Source organism: Fistularia commersonii, chromosome 19 (assembly GCF_037954325.1).
Source record: "Fistularia commersonii isolate RoL2024-O1a breed Wild chromosome 19, RoL_Fcom_v1.0, whole genome shotgun sequence".
In the NCBI taxonomy this organism is placed as follows: domain Eukaryota; kingdom Metazoa; phylum Chordata; class Actinopteri; order Syngnathiformes; family Fistulariidae; genus Fistularia; species Fistularia commersonii.
The window spans coordinates 14,956,557-14,976,079 of NC_141302.1; the positions used below are offsets into that span (position 1 = coordinate 14,956,557).

At 43.1% G+C, this 19,523-nt stretch overlaps 1 protein-coding gene across 8 annotated transcripts in view; it reads left to right on the forward strand.

Annotated features, from left to right (window-relative positions):
* The first annotated feature begins 11,529 nt into the window (after positions 1-11,529).
* Positions 11,530-19,523, forward strand: part of nrxn2b (neurexin 2b) — a 749,542-nt gene continuing 741,548 nt past the window's right edge. For all 8 annotated transcript variants that reach the window (XM_086165979.1, XM_086165985.1, XM_086165983.1 and 5 more), the window contains exon 1: positions 11,530-11,764. The gene's annotated coding sequence lies outside the window, so the exon portion shown is untranslated. The remainder of the gene's footprint in view (positions 11,765-19,523) is intronic.

The following is a 19,523-nucleotide window of genomic DNA, read 5'->3' on the forward strand; positions in this document are numbered from 1 at the left end:
TGCTCCAACTTTGATGTAATGTCCTTAAAACAAGTCAAAATGAATCTGTGTTGTTTCCTGAGTGGACACTATGATTTCACAGAAGTGTGATTGACTTGGAGTTACATTGTGTAGTTCAAGTGTTCCCTTTATTTTTTTGAGCAGTATATATTACAACCCCGACCATTCACTCATTCATTCGCAAGAAATATAGAATTCATTCCCTCATTCACACATAATATAGAGAGACTAGTAACTATTCACTCATTCAAATATCATATAGAGACATACTGTAGTAACTCTCACTCACACATCATATAGAAACAACCATTCACTCATTCACATGTTATATAGAGACATACAACATTTATTCACACATCCTACTGAGGCCTTCATTCACACATCACATGCAACATGTCTCTTTCAAATATGGCATTGAAGCATTCACTCACTTATTCACATGTCACAAAGAGACATGCAAACATTCACTTTCGCATTCACACGTCACAGAAACAATCACTTATCCACACATCGCACAAAGACATACAACTTTTGCCCCCTTGTTCACACGTTTGAACAATTTTGGGTCTCCAGTGAACCTCCTGCATGTGTTTGGAGTGTGTGAGGAACCTGGAGAACTCTGAAGAACCCCATGCAGAGAGAACAAGGATATGCCACACAGAAAGGCCTCCTGTGGGAATCCAACCACAGACCTTCTGGCTGTGAGGAGGAAGCTCTAACTTCTCCACCACTGCACTGTCCATTTTCTTCTTAAATCTCAACAGTGGTAACAATAGCGATAGCTTGTGGCTGCTTGTTTTTCCTCTCTGCAACCTGTTGTGGAACAAGTACTTCGATCAGAGAAGTTCCTGGCAGCAGCAGCTGCTCTACAAAGTCCTTCTCCAGATGTTTACCACATCGGGCAATGTTAATCCACAATAAGGCATTAAAAACATGATTTCCAACATTTGCACGCCGAGGCCTCGCAACGCTGACTTTAGCATCGTTCCTCCTCGGCGAGGCCATGCGACGCCGCTACTTCCAAAACCAACGAAAAACCGAGATAATCCGCCCGACGATGGTATGGACGCACCGGGGGAGGTGGTTCCCGCGGTGCACACTTCATTTGTCTCATTTCATGGCCGACGAGGGAACGCCACAATCACAGATCCGCCACCATTCATTCGATTCATTTAGATTTAATTAGTGCAATGGAGGAGAGGAAGGGGGGGGAGGGGGTTAAGTGAGGAAAAAAAAAAAGCACAACAACCTCCCTGGGTCTTCCCACAATGAAATGAATTACTCATGGGTGAAAGTGAATCAAATCACCGGCTTTGTACGCGGAGAATATTAAATAAATGTGCTCGGAGATGACGGAAGCGCGAGCTGCACACCGATATCTAAGAGGCGTGAAATCTCTGTCGGATTTAAATCGGATGGCGTTGAAGCGGTCGGCGATATTCGATACACGTCTGACCGTCTGAGACGTTCTTGAAAATATTATAAAAAAATGAACAAAAATAAGAGCTTGATATTATTATAGCAACGATTGAGTGTTCATAATGCATATTGACTGGGGAATTAATATTTCCTTCATAGATATGAGGGCGCTGAAGGATATTCAGAATTTTCTATCTTTCTATTTAAACACCGGGATTAAACAGGAAACAGGGAATAAGATGAAAAATGCATAGAAGATACACAAATGTCTTAAAAGATTGCTCCTTTTGAGGAAACTAAATAAAATAAATATATATAACATAATAGAATGATTTGAAAACTAATGCATATGATGCATTTAATTCTAAATTGAGCCATTTTTTTTGAATATTTTAATTTAGTTGTTTTAATCATAATGCCCTAAAAATAAAATAAATAGATAAATGAATACATTTTAAATGTGATGCTCTATCAGCTACACCAATCCTAGAGGGGTTTATTTATATTTGGTAGCCTATTAGCCGACACCAGCACAACATTTAATCTTCTTCGGGTTACAGACGACAATCTATTATACTGTCTAATAACATTATGTAAATAGTTATAAAGAAAAGGTGCAAACACTTTAAAGATTTGCATACATAATCGGCTAATTAACGCCAAGTTGGTCTCGATCAGTAAACACATCCAGTGATGTGCAGCAGTGGTGCCGTGGCGACGCCGCCTCATCCATTGTCATTTATCCACTTTTATGATGCAAATCGTCCTTTGCGGGGAGTAATTTGGCTGCTGGAAAATCAAACAGCGGTGAGGAGCGACATTAAAACCAAATGCAACGAAGACTCGAATGCCCCAGCTTCTTGTCTGAAACGGTGGTGAGGGACGATATCCGCGGCTTAAACTTGAATAATGTGGATTTCATGTACGTCCGTTCACCGCACCAAACAAACCTGATCGCTGTGCAGCAAGCAGAGCTTTGACATGAGCAATAAATAACAAATAACACCTATTAATGATTCAAATAATAAATAGAAATAGACTAATTATAATACCTGGAATACTAATAATACTATTACCAATACTGATCCAATAATACTAATAATATGATAATGATGATAGCAATAATAATATGAATAATACTACGACTACTACTACAATTACTGCTACTACTACTTCTATTAATAAAAAAACGATAATAATAACAACAAAAACAACAACAACAACAATAATAATAATTATAATAATGGATGCACGGTAGCTCAGTAGTAGCTCAGAAGTAGCACTTTAGCCTTACAGCATGAACGTTCTTGCTTTTTTTTCCCCTGTGTCTGAGTGGGGTTCCTCCGGGGTCTCAAGGTTCCTCCTACAGCCTGAAAACATGCAGGGGGTTCATTGGAGATATTAGATATTCCTGCCAAATGAGAGTGTGAATGGATGTACGTATATATATATATATATATATATATATATATATATACTGTGTATATATCTTTATATGACTTGTGCATAACAGTGAATATGGTCCAATATGGATGTGTGGACGACAGAGTGAATTGCTCTGTCAATTCAAATTCAATTTGAATGTCTCTTTAAGATGTGTGGATGACAGGATTAACGGTTTGTGTCATGAATGAGAGGGTGAATGATTGCCCGTGGTCTGATGATCTGCCGGTGACCAGCACAGGGTGAACCCCTCCTCTCGCCCGATCACAGCTGGGATAAGCTGCAGAATAAGCAGTAAAGATATTGAATGAATGTACGGATGAATAATTTATAAAATAAATACCAGCTGTCATTCGATTCCGATTTTTCTGCTGGATAAGGCCAGATTTCCAAATTGATTGAAAGCTGAATCCAAATGTGGAGATTCATTATGAATCCTCCAAAAAGCTCTACAATGCAGCGTCCCCCCTCCACAACGGTCAACCCCCCCTGTCTGCCAATTATATTTTTTAATCTAATGCCTTGGCTTGAGAAATTAATTCCAAGAGGTGCCAATACTCCTCTCACACCTGCTGCTCAATAAGCCTGTGATTGATGCCGCCCCTGCGGGCTCATTGACGAAGGCCGGGCCCCTGACTCGGACCCGGAGGGGCTCGGCCAGCCCTCTGCTGGCCACCGGACGTCTGGCTCTCGCTGTAAAAGTACTCCAAAGACGGCATATTGACGGGGTGTCGATGGCGTACCTGCGTTCAATGGTTCCCGGCGGCTCCCGATTGATCGCAAGCCAGAGTGTGAACCCGCCGTTTGTTTGGCCGAGCGCAGATGCTTTGCGCCGTCCTTTGTGAGAATTGCAAATGTGCCGTTTTTTCGGTGTGTTTTGGGGTTAGCGGGGAGGGCCCACGCTTCGCCGGCCAAATCAATTATACCCTGTAAATGAGGAGAAAAGGGCTGACATGGAGGACGTTTTGCTTTGACAATTTGCTGACATGACGCCGGGGCGCGATGAGCGGCGCTCTCCTGCCGAGTCGGAGCAACGGACGACGGCGGGCGCGGCCGAGGGCCCACTAATGAGAAACTTTGTCAGCTCGGCGTCTGGCACGATGAGCCAGAGAGCAGCGGGGAGAGCTACGCTGCTCCCGAGTTAAACGGCGACTCCTCTTGGTAAGACGGATACTTGAGGGTAACAGGTGATGGTGCAGCTGGTGCAGCCGGTGCAGCGCGATGGGGCCTCTCCAGGAGTATTTTTTTTTTATTGAATTTGATGAATTAACTGAGATTGTTTATACTATAATTTATTATACATCTATACTTTTTGTATTTTTATTAATATTTTTATATTTATAAAAATATTCATTTTTATATTCATATATATTTATTTAAAAAACATACATAAAAAAAAAATATATATATATATATAAAAAATGAATGTCTAAAAACAGACATATATACACATATACTTGTGTGTGTGTATATGCATACATACATAGGATAACATATATACACATATACATTATTAATTTTTTTATGAAATATTATTATTCATTGAAATGTATCATTATATATGTAACATACATACATATATACATATATATTGTATCTTCTTCTTCTTCTTCTTTCGGCTTTTCCCGTTAGGGGTCGCCACAGCGAGTCAACTTTCTCCATCTAGCCCTATTCTCTTTATCTTCCTCTCTCACTCCAACTACCTTCATATCCTCTCTCACTACGTCCATAAATCTTCTCTTTGGTCTTCCTCGAGACCTCTTGCCTGGCAGCTCCAGTTCCAGCATCCGTCTACCAATATATTCACTATCTCTTCTCTGTACATGACCGAACCATCTCAGTCTGGCTTCTCTGACCTTCTCTCCAAAACATCGAACATGTGCCGTCCCTCTGATAGACTCATTCCTGATCCTATCCATCCTGGTCACTCCCAAAGAGAACCTCAACATCTTCATCTCTGCAACCTCTAGTTCTGCCTGCTGTCTTTTGGTCATTGTAACAGTTTCTAGTCCATACATCATCGCTGGTCTCACCACTGTCTTGTACACCTTTCCTTTTATTCTGGCCGATAGTCTTCTATCACATAGTACCCCTGACACTTTTCTCCACCCATTCCATCCTGCTTGGACCCATCTCTTCACCTCTTTTCCGCACTCTCCGTTGCTCTGGACTGTTGGCCCTAAGTACCTGAAATCCTCCAGCTTCTTGATCTCCACTCCCTGTAGCCTCACCGCTCCACCCGAGTTCCTCTCATTCACACACATATATTCTGTCTTGCTGCGACTAACTTTCATTCCTCTCCTTTCCAGAGCATACCTCCACCTCTCTAGATTTTCCTCTACCTGTTGTCTGCTCTCACTACAGATCACAATGTCATCCGCAAACATCATGGTCCATGGGGATTCCTGTCTAACCTCATCTGTCAGCCTATCCATCACCATTGCGAACAAGAAGGGGGTCAGAGCTGATCCCTGATGGAGTCCCACCTCCACCTTGAACTTCTCTGTTACCCCTACAGCACACCGTACCAGTGTCTCACAGCTAGCATACATGTCCTGCACCAGTCTAACATACTTCTCTGCCACTCCAGACTTCCTCATACAATACCAGAGCTCCTCTCTTGGCACCCTGTCATATGCTTTTTCTAGGTCTACAAAAACGCAATGCAACTCCCTCTGGCCTTCTCTGTACTTTTCTATTAGCATTCTCAACGCAAATACTGCATCTATAGTACTCTTCCTCGGCATGAAGCCATACTGCTGTTCACAAATGCTGACTTCTGCTCTCAGTCTAGTTTCCACCACTCTTTCCCATAACTTCATTGTATGGCTCATCAACTTTATCCCTCTGTAGTTGCCACAATTCTGCACATCCCCTTTATTCTTGAAAATAGGCACCATCACACTTTGTCTCCATTCTTCAGGCATCTTCTCACTCTCTAAGATCCTGTTGAATAATCTAGTCAGAAAATCTACCGCTGCCTCTCCTAGACACTTCCACACCTCCACAGGTATATCATCAGGACCAACTGCTTTTCCACTGTTCATCCTCTTCAATGCCTTCCTCACTTCACTTTTACTAATTTTTGCTACTTTGTGGTCTACAATAGTCACCTCTTCTACCCTTGCCTCTCCTTCATTTTCCACATTCATCAGTTCTACAAAGTACTCTTTCCATCTTCCCATCACTCTTCTAGCATCTGTCAATACATTTCCCTCTCTGTCCTTTATCACCCGGACCTGTTGTACATCCTTTCCATCTTTATCTCTCTGTTTCGCCAACCTGTATAGATCATTCTCACCCTCCTTATTATCCAACCGAGCATACAAGTCATCATAAGCCCTTTGTTTTGCCTTTGCTACCTCTATCTTTACCTTTCGCCGCACCTCCCTGAACTCCTGTCTGTTCTCTTCAGTCCTCTCAGTATCCCACTTCTTTCTCGCTAACCGCTTTCTCTGTATACACTCCTGCACTTCCTCATTCCACCACCAAGTCTCCTTATCTACTTTCCTTCCAGATGACACACCAAGTACTCTTCTACCTGTCTCCCTGATAACACTAGCTGTTGTTGTCCAATCATCTGGAAGCTCACCCTGACCACCCAGACCCTTTCTCAATTCCTCCCATAAAACCATGCAACACTCCTCCCTTTTCAGCTTCCACCATTTCGTCCTCTGCTCTGCCTTTGTCCTCTTCATCTTCCTTGTCACCAGAGTCATCCTACAAACCACCATCCTATGCTGTCTGGCTACACTCTCACCTACAACTACTTTGCAGTCACTGATCTCTTTCAGGTTACCTCGTCTATACAAGATGTAGTCTACCTGCGTGCTCCTACCTCCGCTCTTATAAGTTACCCTATGTTCCTGTTTTTTCTGGAAAAAGGTGTTCACTACAGCCATTTCCAACCTTTTTGCAAAATCTACCACCATCTGTCCCTCGGCATTCCTATCCTGGATACCAAATCTGCCCATCACTTCTTCATCCCCTCTATTGCCTTCACCGACATGTCCATTGAAGTCTGCACCAATGACCACTCTCTCATTTCTGGGAATATTCTGCATCACTTCATCCAACTCATTCCAGAACTTCTCCTTCTCTTCAGATTCACATCCCACCTGCGGGGCATAGCCACTAACAACATTGAGCATCACACCTTCAATTTCCAGTTTCAGACTCATAAGTCTATCTGACATTCTTTTCACCTCTAGGACGTTCCTAACAAACTCCTCCTTCAAGATAACTCCTACTCCATTTCTCTTCTTGTCAGTACCATAATAGTACAACTTAAAGCCTGCTCCTAAGCTTCTAGCCTTACTATCTTTCCACCTGGTCTCCTGGACACACAGTATATCCACCTTCCTTCTCTGCATCATGTCCACCAACTCTCTACCTTTTCCTGTCATAGTCCCAACATTCAAAGTCCCTACTCTCAGTCCCATACTCTTTCCTTTCCTCCTCTCTCTCTGTTTCCGAACACGCACTCCTCCTCTTCCTCTTGTTCTTGTTCTTCGACCCACAGTAGCCCAATTTCCATTAGTACCCTGTAGGTCATCAGTACCAATGGCGGTCGTTGTTAACCCGGTCCGTGACCGATCCGGTATGGTATAGTTTTGGTTGTCTCGCATATTTGGTTTTGGCAAAAGTTTTACGCCGGATGCCCTTCCTGACGCAACCCTCTGCATTTATCCGGGCTTGGGACCGGCACAGGGAGACACTGCTCCGTGTCCCCCCAAGGCAGGCTTGGAGAGACACGGGCCAGTGCCGCCCTGAGGCTGCATTATACATATATATTGTATATGTCTCTAAAATTATATATATACATACATACGTATACATATGTGTGTATATATATATATATGTATATATATATCAAATGATGTGGTGTTTTGAAGTCCAGCAGCCACAGAAACTGTATTATTTTTTTATTTTTTTTTTCTGAATCTGATCAGCTTTGCAAGCATAATGCAATCAATTAAGTAACTGTGTTAATATCAATAAAAAATGTCAAGCACCCAGCTCAGAGATAAACAGTTGGGAAGCCCATTCGGCTTGTGAAAAAAGCTATAAAACTAAATCTACAAAATCCAATCAAGCAGATAATGATGCCGCTCAAACCTGATATAACTCTTTTTCATCTATTTTTATAAAAGAGCAAGACTCTCAAAAAAAAAATACAAAAAGGGACTTAATTTTTTTTTATTTCCCTTTATGTGGAGACACTAACGGGTTAGCGTCGCGCAAAAATAGAGTAATAGCAAAATAAAATGGATTTCTCTCGATTAGCAGACCCTGAATTGAAGGGATAGACCTGAGCTTAGACCGCAATGTGAAGCAAAAGAGGGAGACTTGTACTTTTATCAGCGTTAACAAAAAAAAAGAGGCCATTGTGGAGACAAAAGATAGTATTGCTCTTTTCTGGAGTCCCTGGGTTTTCTCTTGTTTGGCAGGCTGGATGCATCTCGCCAGGCGTCCACCATAACACTTTATTCCTGGAATATTGAAGCTATTATTGTATTCTTTGTCGCTTTTAGCATGTAGCAGTTAGTGCTACAGCACCGCTTGCAAAACACGGATGAATCAAATCTGAAAGAGGAGTTTAACCCCTGAAACACAAAACTAGGGAAATGTTTGGTTTTCTTCTAATTCCTTGAAAAAGTCAGCAAAATTCAGCAAGATGAGTGAGTGCTGCATCGCAGGACCCATATATGAAAAATAAGCAGGGAGGAAACCAAATGGTGGAAATGTATATTTCAGAATAATATAACTAGCTACTCAATTTATGCAGACCTTATCATGAACATTAATTTATTTTCATTTATTTCACTTTAAATGAAGAATATACAAGCGGAAAAGACAAGCAGACTTAGTGAGTCATCAATTTAGGACACACAGACTATAGAATGAAAATATTGAAGAAAATTAGTCTCTTTTTTTAATTAAATGTAAAACTGATATAGCAGTATTTACTTTCTGACAGAGCTTCAGCAAAGGGAGAGGCGGCACCAACGAAATACCAGACAATTGAAAAGAAAAAAAAAAGTAAACAAGCTTTAAAAGTGCATTAAATATAAGCACAAATTAGCATTTCATACATTTATAATCACACAAAAAACCTGAAGAACGATGGCAAACACAACAGTTTATGAAAACAAACTGACTAAATCACAGGGCAACAGAGACTCAGGAATAACTCAACAACAACAACAACAACAACAACAACAACAGCAACAACAATAATAACAATAATAATGTTGATGATGATGGTAATAATAATAATAATAATAATAATAATAATAATAAATAGTTAGATGCAACTTGGACAAATGAATAAAACATTAAAAAATCAAAAACAAATGAATAAATGAATCAATAAATAATTACTCAATTAACTGTTGTGTGCAGTTCTACATAGATTATATGCTATGGGTGATGCCCCGTAAAATGCTTATTTTAAGCAGCAGTTTATGGGTATTGAGGTTCCCCTATAAAATGCTATATAAAAATAATCAGAATTTACATGTATATATGAATATATATATATATATATTTGTGTGTATATATATATATATATAAAACTCGAAGAATTCTCATGATGCTTTCACGAAAAAATATCTACATGTATCACGATACTAAGGAGCATTTCACAAGTACTGATGGAAAATGTGTGGATACTCTTAATGCTTTTCAGAGCGAGCTAATTATACTAAAGTATATATTTAATTACTGGGCTGATAAGAGGCTTAGCGGAGGCGAGCATGTACATATTGCAGACAGCTATGACAACCAGTAGTGTGTGCGTGTGTGTGAGTGTGTGTAATGAACACTTCTGGGTGGGGATGGTCTCTTAATGACCCCTACCCACGGTGCACTGGGGATCACTTGCTGCTTTAAGGGCTGTGGGATCTGTGTCACCGGATCCCGGCCGGTGGAGCACCTGTGTGCAGCTCCCTCAGGCACTTGTTTGCAGATATTTCCCCTTATTTGTGCTGTCATTTTGTGTGTGTGTGTGTGTCCACACATATAAGAAGTAAATAATTCATTTCACCCGCTAACACCCAAGATACTGCGTGTTTCTGCATCTCAATTTAAATGTATAACCACTTCAGCCTTTCCTCCCTCTACATTTTCATCTATCTGGGTTATTTATACGAAGAAATAATACTTGCACATTTGCTACAATGGCTGCTTTATAAAAAATGTATTTATTTTCATTGTACCAACATAATATTTCAACATGTTTGAATTACATATTCTCATCCAAATCTTTTGTGGCAACAAGACTTGAATTTCTGCTCTTGAAGACATTCCATCCCTCACCTGAGAGGCTTCTTGGGAGTTTTACATTATAACTGCCAGGGTTGTTGACGGGTCCAGGTTATGGTGGCTTGCTATGTGAATGGAAGAGTTGATCTGCAGATATTAGTTGGAAGGGGGTTGTTATGCTCCTGAGGGTGTCATGTTTTGGGGGCAAAAGAGCAACTTTTGTAGAATACCCTGGATTAAACTACATGAAAAGACGCTGACATGCATTTAAAATGCAACTTTCATGTAAAATGCACAGAAGTAAATGAAAGTATGTAAAATCTTGAGTGTCTAAGATATATATGTATATATACGTGCATACATACATACATATATATACAGTACTGTCTCAGAAAATTAGAATATTGTGATAAAGTTCTTTATCTTCTGTAATGCAATTACAAAAACGAAAATGTTATACACTGGATTCATTACAAATCAAGTGAAATCAAATCAAATCAAGCATTTTATTATTTTAATATTGTTGATTACGGCTTACATCTTAAGAAGACTCAAAAAATCCTATGTCAAAATATTGGAATATCATGAAAAAGTCATTTTGTTTTTTTTAATTGCATTACAGAAGATAAAGAACTTTATCACAATATTCTAATTTTCGTTGACAGTCCTGTCCATACATACATACATAAACACAAACACACATATATCCACACTGTGAATAAGCACACATATACATATATGTGTAAAATAAATATACAGTTAACAGCGTGCACGTATACATGTACTGTATATGTTGTTTAAACCTGTTGGACTCTCCCTGTCTGTGCATACACTATATGTTAAATCAATAAAACAGCATTATTTATAACACAATAATAATAATAATAATAATAATAATAATAATAATAGTAACAATAATAATAATAATAATAATAATAATAATAATGATGATGATAATAATAATAATAATAACCTTATCTAGCACATAAAAATATGCGTGATTTTCACTTTCTGTTTCGACCACTTCCAGCTGCGTAACATCGATCCTCTTCACCCTCCGCTTCCCGCGTCCTCCTGCGGGTGAAGTAGCTTCTCCGTCCCGCGTGGGGCGTGTCTCAGCGGGCCGCCTCCAGTGCGGTGCCGCGTCCGCCGCCGCCGCCGCCGACGCCGCCGCTGCCGCTGCCGCCGTCTCCCCATCCACTGGACGCAGGTGGATGTGCGTCAAGACAGCGAGAAAAATAAGAGCGGGGGCTCAACAAAAGCACCACATTTGCACCTTTACAATAAGAGCATTTTTGTTCATTTTAAAGAAAAGCGCTTTTATTTTGAAATAAACTCCACGGAACAGATGTGCGTGCCTTATGACGGCTTCACTGCAGGGGATGCAGGTGGAGCGTCTCGGCGAGGACCGTTCGCATCTGTCTTGACGGAAGAGAGGGAGAAAGACTGAGAGAGAGAGAAAGAGAGAGAGGGAGAAGTGGAGGGGGATCGGAGGGGATCTGCCTCCTCAACGCTCCGGATAGAAGGGGGGGAGAAACACGGGAAGGTGCTTCCCGCATCCGGGCGAACACGCAAGGGGGATTTTACAAACCAAGTCTGGAGGATAAGCAGCGGGACGGACCGCAGCGGCGCGCAAGTAAGGACTTTTTTATATTTATTTATTTTTTTTTAATTTTTTATTTTTATTTTTATTTATTTTTGCTTGGCTTTTGAGGATGTGACATGTTCATTTCATCACAACTGCTTCCCCCCAAATGATGACAGGTAATGGTGCGTGTGTGCGTGTGCGTGTGTACTAGGCAAGCGACGCGTAAAGGGTGGAATTTTTGGATGTATGTATGCGCTCGGAATCCACGCGTGACACCCCGTGTGTGTGTGTTTGTGTGTGTGAGTGTGTGTGTGTGTGTGTGTGTGTGTGTGTGTGTGTGTGTGTGCGTGCGTGCGCGTTCATCCCACGCATTCACACATGCAGGGTCCGGAAATGCGGCCGTGCGCGGCACCTGGGCGATTCTTACAGGTACCCGTCGCGCTCCTCACACACGCATGGATCTCGCGATCGATCAGGTGCACGCAACTATCGATTATCGATCGATTGCAAAATCTTAAGTTTCTCCCGAATTATTTGATGGATCAAATTTAATCGTTTCGGCGAAGAAAAAAACGCACTTTTGAAACTGAAAGCTCTTTATCCTCATTATTTTATTCTTATGTTTTTTGCTTTTATTTTTATTCATAATTTCATTCTATCTTATAAACCTATTTTTTACTCTTTTTTAACCTAAGTGTCTTCCAGCCTTTTTGGCGTGAAAGCGCGTGGTTTGTTCTCCGTGAAGGAGACGCAACCCCCCCCCCCCACACACACACACACACACACGCACGCACGTTAGATTTGGAGTCCGACAGTGTGTGCTGACCGTGTGTGTATGTGTGGGTGTGTGCGTGTGTGTGCTTTTGCGCGCTCGACGTGTCACCAGCTCCCCCTTCCACTGTTGCTGGAGTGCGCAACGATGAGTGCGTGTATGCGTGCGTGTGTGACAGTGGGGTTAGTCACTCCGACGTGTAATAATCATGTAATAAGTACAAAGTGCGCTATGTGACGGTTTTTCACGCCGGAAAGTGAAAGGGGGTGGGGGGGGGGGGTTCTGGGTCTCGCCGCTCTCGCGAGATCTCCAGATGTGTGTGTTGGGGGGGCGGGGGGGGGGGGGGCGAGATCTTACAGCCGCCTGGAAGTGGTGTGTCCTCTTGAGGGAAATCTCGAAAAATAGTGAGGTTTGGCTTGGAAAATGTGCAGTCAGAAAAAAGAGGATTTAGGTTTCAGAGTTGGGATCATAATAACAATAATAGTGATAATAACAATGATAAAAATAATCGTAGACTATTTAGTCATCTGCACCGCTCAACCGCTCCTGCTAATTGCTAATTCCCAAGCGATTTTGAATATATTCCCCCGGAGGTCCTTGTTGTTTTGTTTTTTTTTTTTGCTCTAAAATATTTATTTTTTTAACTTTCAGACCAAAGGTCGGTGTGCAGGGTCAACACTCACAGGCGGAACTAGCAGTTCATCCAAGCCTGGTTAGCGGCGTCCAACGCTGGTGTGGGTTATATTTAGCAGACGCTTCGGGTCAGCATTTTGAGCGGCTGCCATTTTCTTTGGACGGCACTATCACAACACGCACCGCCTCGTCCGGCCTGGAGGGGCGAAAATTTGAAGACAAGTGGGGGGGGGGGGGTAATCTCCCTGTAATCCCTGGCATGGCGGCGGGGGGAGCAATCTGCCTCATTAACTCAGTCTCCCGCTCCTCGCCGCCTGGAACCTCATCCATCTTTGCTGCTCGCCACGTCCACCGTCTCCCCCTGCGGAGCGAGACAGGAGAGAGGTTAAAAGAGCTTATGGGAGCCATAAAGAAGGCGGTTGCATAAAAGTGGGGAGGAAATACGATGGGAAAATGAAAGATCCTCTCCTCGTACTCCTCACGCCCTCCATTTTAGCTGCGGCGCCGCCCTCCTGCCCTTCCATCACCTCCCTCTTCTGATTAAGCCACCGGTGGCGGCGGGGAGATCTCGTCGTTTTGCAGGGGATTGATTTGCCGATGAGCGCGGCCCGCCGGCGCGATCGGGTTACGCCACAATCATGGCTAATATTAGACAGCCCGGCAGGGCGTTCATCACCAGGGGTGTCCGTACCGTTTAGCTAGCGGGGTGTCGGCGAGGGTGGAGGGGTCGCCTCGCCATTTTCGGCCTGCTGATTGTCGAGCTGTCGGGGTGGGGGTTCCGGACCGGCGGCGCTTCCCGTACTGTATCCCGCAAAGGCCGAGCCACGGATCCGTCCCACGGAGTAAATCTGAATCTTTGATGGTTTTTCTTTTTTTGTTTTTTCTTCCCTCACTCTCAAATATGTAATCCCCCCGACCCACTTCTTTTCATATCCCCGCCAAAAAAAAAAAAAAAAGAAGAAAGAAAAAAAAAATAGCAGCCGCTGCAAATGAATTAATGAAGATGTTCTTTGTAGCCTCCAGCGAGAGCCTCATTTGAAATATTTGTATTACCATATTGCCCGGCTTTCAAGGGGCTCAAGTGAGATCCTTGGAAGTGTGCTCGTGCTCAGATGTTCCTGGAGAGATGGACGACATTCAAACGGGTGTTTTGTTGCGCCGCCGCCGTCGTGTCTTGACTCGGAGCCGGCCTTTTCCCGGAGCGGCTGTGGTTTTTTTAGGCTCGAACATGCAAAACGCCATGAGTTGTTTGACTTTATCCTGCTATTTATTCATACATTATCCACCTCCCATCCCGCAGTCAGAGCTGGGACGCCTCTCCCAGCTGTTGGTCGGTTCACCATAGCAGACTTGTAACATTCACCCCCTAACTCACGCATCCCATAGCAAAACAGAACTCACTCACATTTGCACGTCATATAGAGATGTGCTACTGTTCACCCTCTCATTCAAATACCCGGTTCGAATCCCGGCTCCTCCTGCTTGCGCACTGAATGCTGAGTTTCACCCAAAGGTCCCACTAGCTCGTTGCCGTTGGCCTGAGTGAATCCACTAGTGGAAAGCGCCTTATAAAGGATCATCATTTACCATAAATGAAGGATACATATTTATTCTCCTTGACAATCCTGAGAGTAGTGACACGAGAGCCTTCTTTGTCTTTATGATTTTTTTTAAAAATTATAACAGGATGGATATACGCTATAACCAAGCGCCTGTTTGTAAGACAACGGATGAAGCGGGATTTTTTTTTTTTTTGTGCGTCTGTGTGTAAAACCAGGAGCTCACCTCTCTCTCTTTGTTTATTCCACGCTCCGATATTCGCAGAGCTCAAACTTCAGTGGGTGTCGAAAGAAATCACATCAATAAAATCACAAAGCGCTGGCTGCATTTGAAAAAAAAAAGTGATGACAACCGCTCCCTTTACAAGGACATTTGTCCCTTTTGATGCACGAAAACTCTTCTCAGGCAAAAAAATCCTGACAATGAAGGCACGCCAAACAATTATCGACTCCGCGTTTTTGTGTTTCACGTGGCCCATGCCATCCGTGTCAACCTGACCGGCGCTAGCCCACGCGCCTGCCGGAATACTTCTGTCGGCATCTCGCCAACAATGAATGACGCCAAGCCTATATAATGCCAGAGAACCTCTGCTAGCTTGAATTACTCTGGAAACCCTCACTGGAGCTACTATCTATACCACTGTCAGTGCTACTATTAGCATTAGCATGAGATCACTTGACATGTGAATGACAGGGTGAACGGTTGTATGTTTTTATATGTGGCCCTGTGATTGGTTCGGGCTGAACCCCCCTTTCACTCAATGACAGCAGGGATGTGCTCCAGCAGTTCCGTGACGTAGCTTGAATTACCATGAAAACCTCAACCAGAGCTACCGTCCAGGCGTTAGCCCTGTTATTAGCATTAGCATGAGATTGTTTGATGTGTGAATGTCAGGGTGAATGGTTTATGTCTCTATTTGTGGCCCTGTGATTGGTTTAGGGGGAACACCCCTTTCGCCCAATGACATGTGGGACGGGCTTTCAGCACTTCTGCGACTGAGCTTGAATTACTCTAGGCAGTCCAGGCATCAGCGCATCCATTAGCATCACCATGAGATCATTTGACATGTGAATGACGGGGTGAATGGTTATGTTTCTATACAACATGTGAATGCGAATGGGCCCTGTGATTGGTCCAGGGTGGGCCTCCCTTCGCCCAATGAGGCGAGAGAGCTGGGCTCCAGCTCCCTGGCGACCTAGCTTGAATGACACTGAACATACCACAGAGCTAATTACCAGCGTTAGCACTTCTATTAGCATTTGTCAACGCTCAACAGAGGGTTGTGATTGGGCGCCTTGTAAATGAAAATAAAAAGAATGACTAAACAAGGCATCCGAAGCTGTGAACTGTTGATGGAACTCGCTCTGAATGAATCTTCATTTCGAATTGGAGCAGGTTGTATAACAGGGATATGGGGAATGCACAAAAAAAAAAAAAAGCCACACAACAGTTTTATGCTCATAATTGCGGATTGGGTGTTAGCAGCTAATCCGTACACAGTGGGATATCTCCCATTCCCCACTGTTTTTTTTTTTTTTGTTTCTGCATTAAAATGTGGTTTGTTTGCATAACACTTGTCCAGCTGCATGGCCCTTATTCTGGCACTCTTTCGTGCATGTTAACGTGCGTTATCACTCAGCATGTTAAAGCTGACTGGACAGAGCACCTCAGAAAGTTGTTGCCTAGGCTCCGCCCCCTTTCAGATGACATTATTTGTATTTTCATCCATCCTGTTATTGATATTGTTGGAAATCAATGAGAGGCACCTAAGGTGCACCCGCCTGAAGTCCACCGGCTCTTCGTCCGGCTGAAATGTTGGTGGGGGGGGACGGGAAGGCGGGCAGGGGGCGCTGATGGGGTCACGATATCGAAATTCCTGCATGACGGAGTGGAATGGCTTCTCTCTCGGGCCACAATGGACACTCCACCGCTTCTCCTAGACACAATAGCTCTTTTAAGCGAGGTGGCGCTGCAGCCGCCGCCGCAATGGGTTTGTGCAGCCAGCATATCTCCATCAAGCGCCCGTGTCAGCGATACGATGCCGGCGAACGGGGTGATCCGGCCAGGCAGTAGGTGGAGGGTGAGAGGGCAAGTGGAGTAATTAAAAGAGGAGTAACATCTAATGTTTTTATTTAGAAATAATCATAAATATATTTCTTTTCTTATTACGTCAGGCTTTGCGGGGAAACAGCTTCACGCCTGATTTAAATTCTGTCTTTGCTAAGGCCCCACCTTTCCTGTTTGCCTGGAACAAATTAGTTCTGGTGTCACGTTTGTGCTGATTTGCCACTTTTGGCGTCGACTTTTCCAGAGGAGGTAAGGAAAAAAAAGGAGGGAGGTGAAGGCGGAGTGGTAGGCTGGGCGGAGGTGTATGTGTGTGTGTGTATTGTGTGTGTGTGTGTGTGTGTGTGTGTGTGTGTGTGTGTGTGTGTGTGTGTGTGTGTGTGTGTGTGTGGAGTCAGAGTCCATCCATCCCGCCCTCCATCTCCGTCTGGCTTTTTCAATCCAGCCATCCATCCCAGTAGCTTTGGTTGAATTTGCTGAGTCGGTTCTCAGAAGGTACGCTGCCGTTCCTCCTCTTCCTTACCTTCTTCTCTGCACATGAAGATCTCCCAGCCTCGGGTTTGAGTGAGCAAACGTTTTCGATCATTTCAAGAGCACCAGAGCTGTTTTTGAGATATAAGAATATATTTATATGAGATAGGCTCAAGCACCCTCCCTGACTTAGCCTGAAAACCCAACCAGAGCTACCGTCCAGCTGTTAGCACATCCATTAGTGTTAGCATGAGCTAATTTGACATGTGAATGAGAGGTTGAATGGTTAAATGCCTCTCAATGTGGCCCTGTGATTGGTCCAGGGTGAACCATTCCTCTTGGCCAATGACAGCCAGGAACTCATTCTTCCTGCAGATATGTTGTTCTTCAGGCTTCTAAACAGTATGTTGGTGATTGTTGTAAATGTGAAGACTATTATGCAAGAAGTCACCTACACACACACATGCACAAACATGCACACACACACACACACACACACACACACACACACTCACACACAAGATGTCGATTTTTGTGTGTAAACCTATCATATGATTGACATTTCTCCCTTTGAGACACACTCTCCCCTTAATCACTCCATGTCCTCTCACCTCTGCAAACCCTAGCATGTTTGTCAATCTCTTGTCATTTTAAATAAGAAACAATAAATAGATAATATTTTCGGAGTCTATTTAACTGAAAAAAAAACTTTTTTGTTACGATTGGTTACACAAACAGCATGGATGAGCCATGAGCGGCGAGTGGCCACTTCGTATCACCCGGGGAGCAGTTTGGGGTTTAGTGACTTGCTCAACGGAACGGAAGCTCGTGAATCGAACCGTGAATGTTCACGATCTCCGAAAAAAAAACAAAAAAAAACACACACAACCTCTGCTTATCATGTATGAACCATGAGCAATGAGGGATAGTGCCTTGCTCAATGGAAATTTTGCAAGGAGAAATTACAAAATCGAATTGCAGGGGTGTCGGCCCTAGGGTGACCCCTCCTCTGCAGATGTCCATCTCCAGCCCTACCAGAAGTTTCCTGGACTTAGCAGAACCAGTCTTCACGACAAGCTAAATTAGCATGAGAGCGAGCAGGTTTACAGTTCTGTGAATGGTTGTGAAATTTAAACCAGAGGGGGAGAAGCTGTGAGGCCTCTCTCTTTGGATCGCAGAATAGACCTGCTATCAATATACAGTATTCAAAACGACTTTGTCTTTAATAACTCCTCTTAACTCATTCTGAATTTTTTGTGACCTGCTCTGTGTTTTATATGTGCATAAATAGGCCACACTTGTCTATAAGTCACAGGTCTCCACGTTGTAACATGAGATATTCACACACAAACATTTTTTTAAACTTTTCATTAAATACATACCGGTAACATCCACAAATACGTACTGGAAATGCTTTTTTCCTGAACAATGCCTGTAACAAGGCTGATGAAAACGATTAATAATAAATAACACAAGGAAAAGTCCATCCATTTTCTATTCCCGCTTTGTCCTACTCCAGCTGATCTTTGTCTTCCTCCTGTGCACTAAAACCATTAAAGTTGTCTTCTTCTATGTCGGAATTGAACGGTCTAAGAATTTCACCTTAATTTCATTGGTCCAATGAGACGAGGACAAATGTTTTGGCGGCATGAAGCTCGTTAGCCCCCCAAAATCCGTAAATTAACCACATCAGTGTTAAAAGCATTTGAAAGAGGTAGTGGCTCATAGTCCTGAAATTACATTACTAATGTTGACGGAAAAGAGGTTCCGATGCCTCAGTGCGTGATGTTGATACAGTGGGAGAGAGGATGGGCTTGTTTATGTGACAAATTTTTAAATGAGACAAATTATATATCAAAAACAGTGAATAGTTTTATGTCTCAATACGAGGCCGGGCTCCAGACTCCAGGACAGGTGACAATGAATGAATGAATTTCAAGCAAAATCCGTATTAGATGAACATTGGAGGTCTGTAGGACAGAAACCGAAGGTCTCTTCCGCTGACGTGGATGGAGCGAAAATGAAAAAGGTGCCCGGTTAATGCGGCCTTTGTCGGAGCAAAAGATGGAAAGTCAGCCGTTCCGATACCCCATCGCGCTTCTCCATGCCTTTATTGATTGAAAGCTCTCCTTCTCTTCGAGGATGTTGCCGTCTGCCAGGAGAGCATCCGTCCAAACCGGAGCTGTGCTTCGCTATCGGACATTAATCCGCAAGACTTAATCACACCTGCGTTTCCCGGAGTGACAACAACAATAACAACAACAACAACAACAGGGCTGCTCCGCTTTTCTTTCCCACCACTGTATT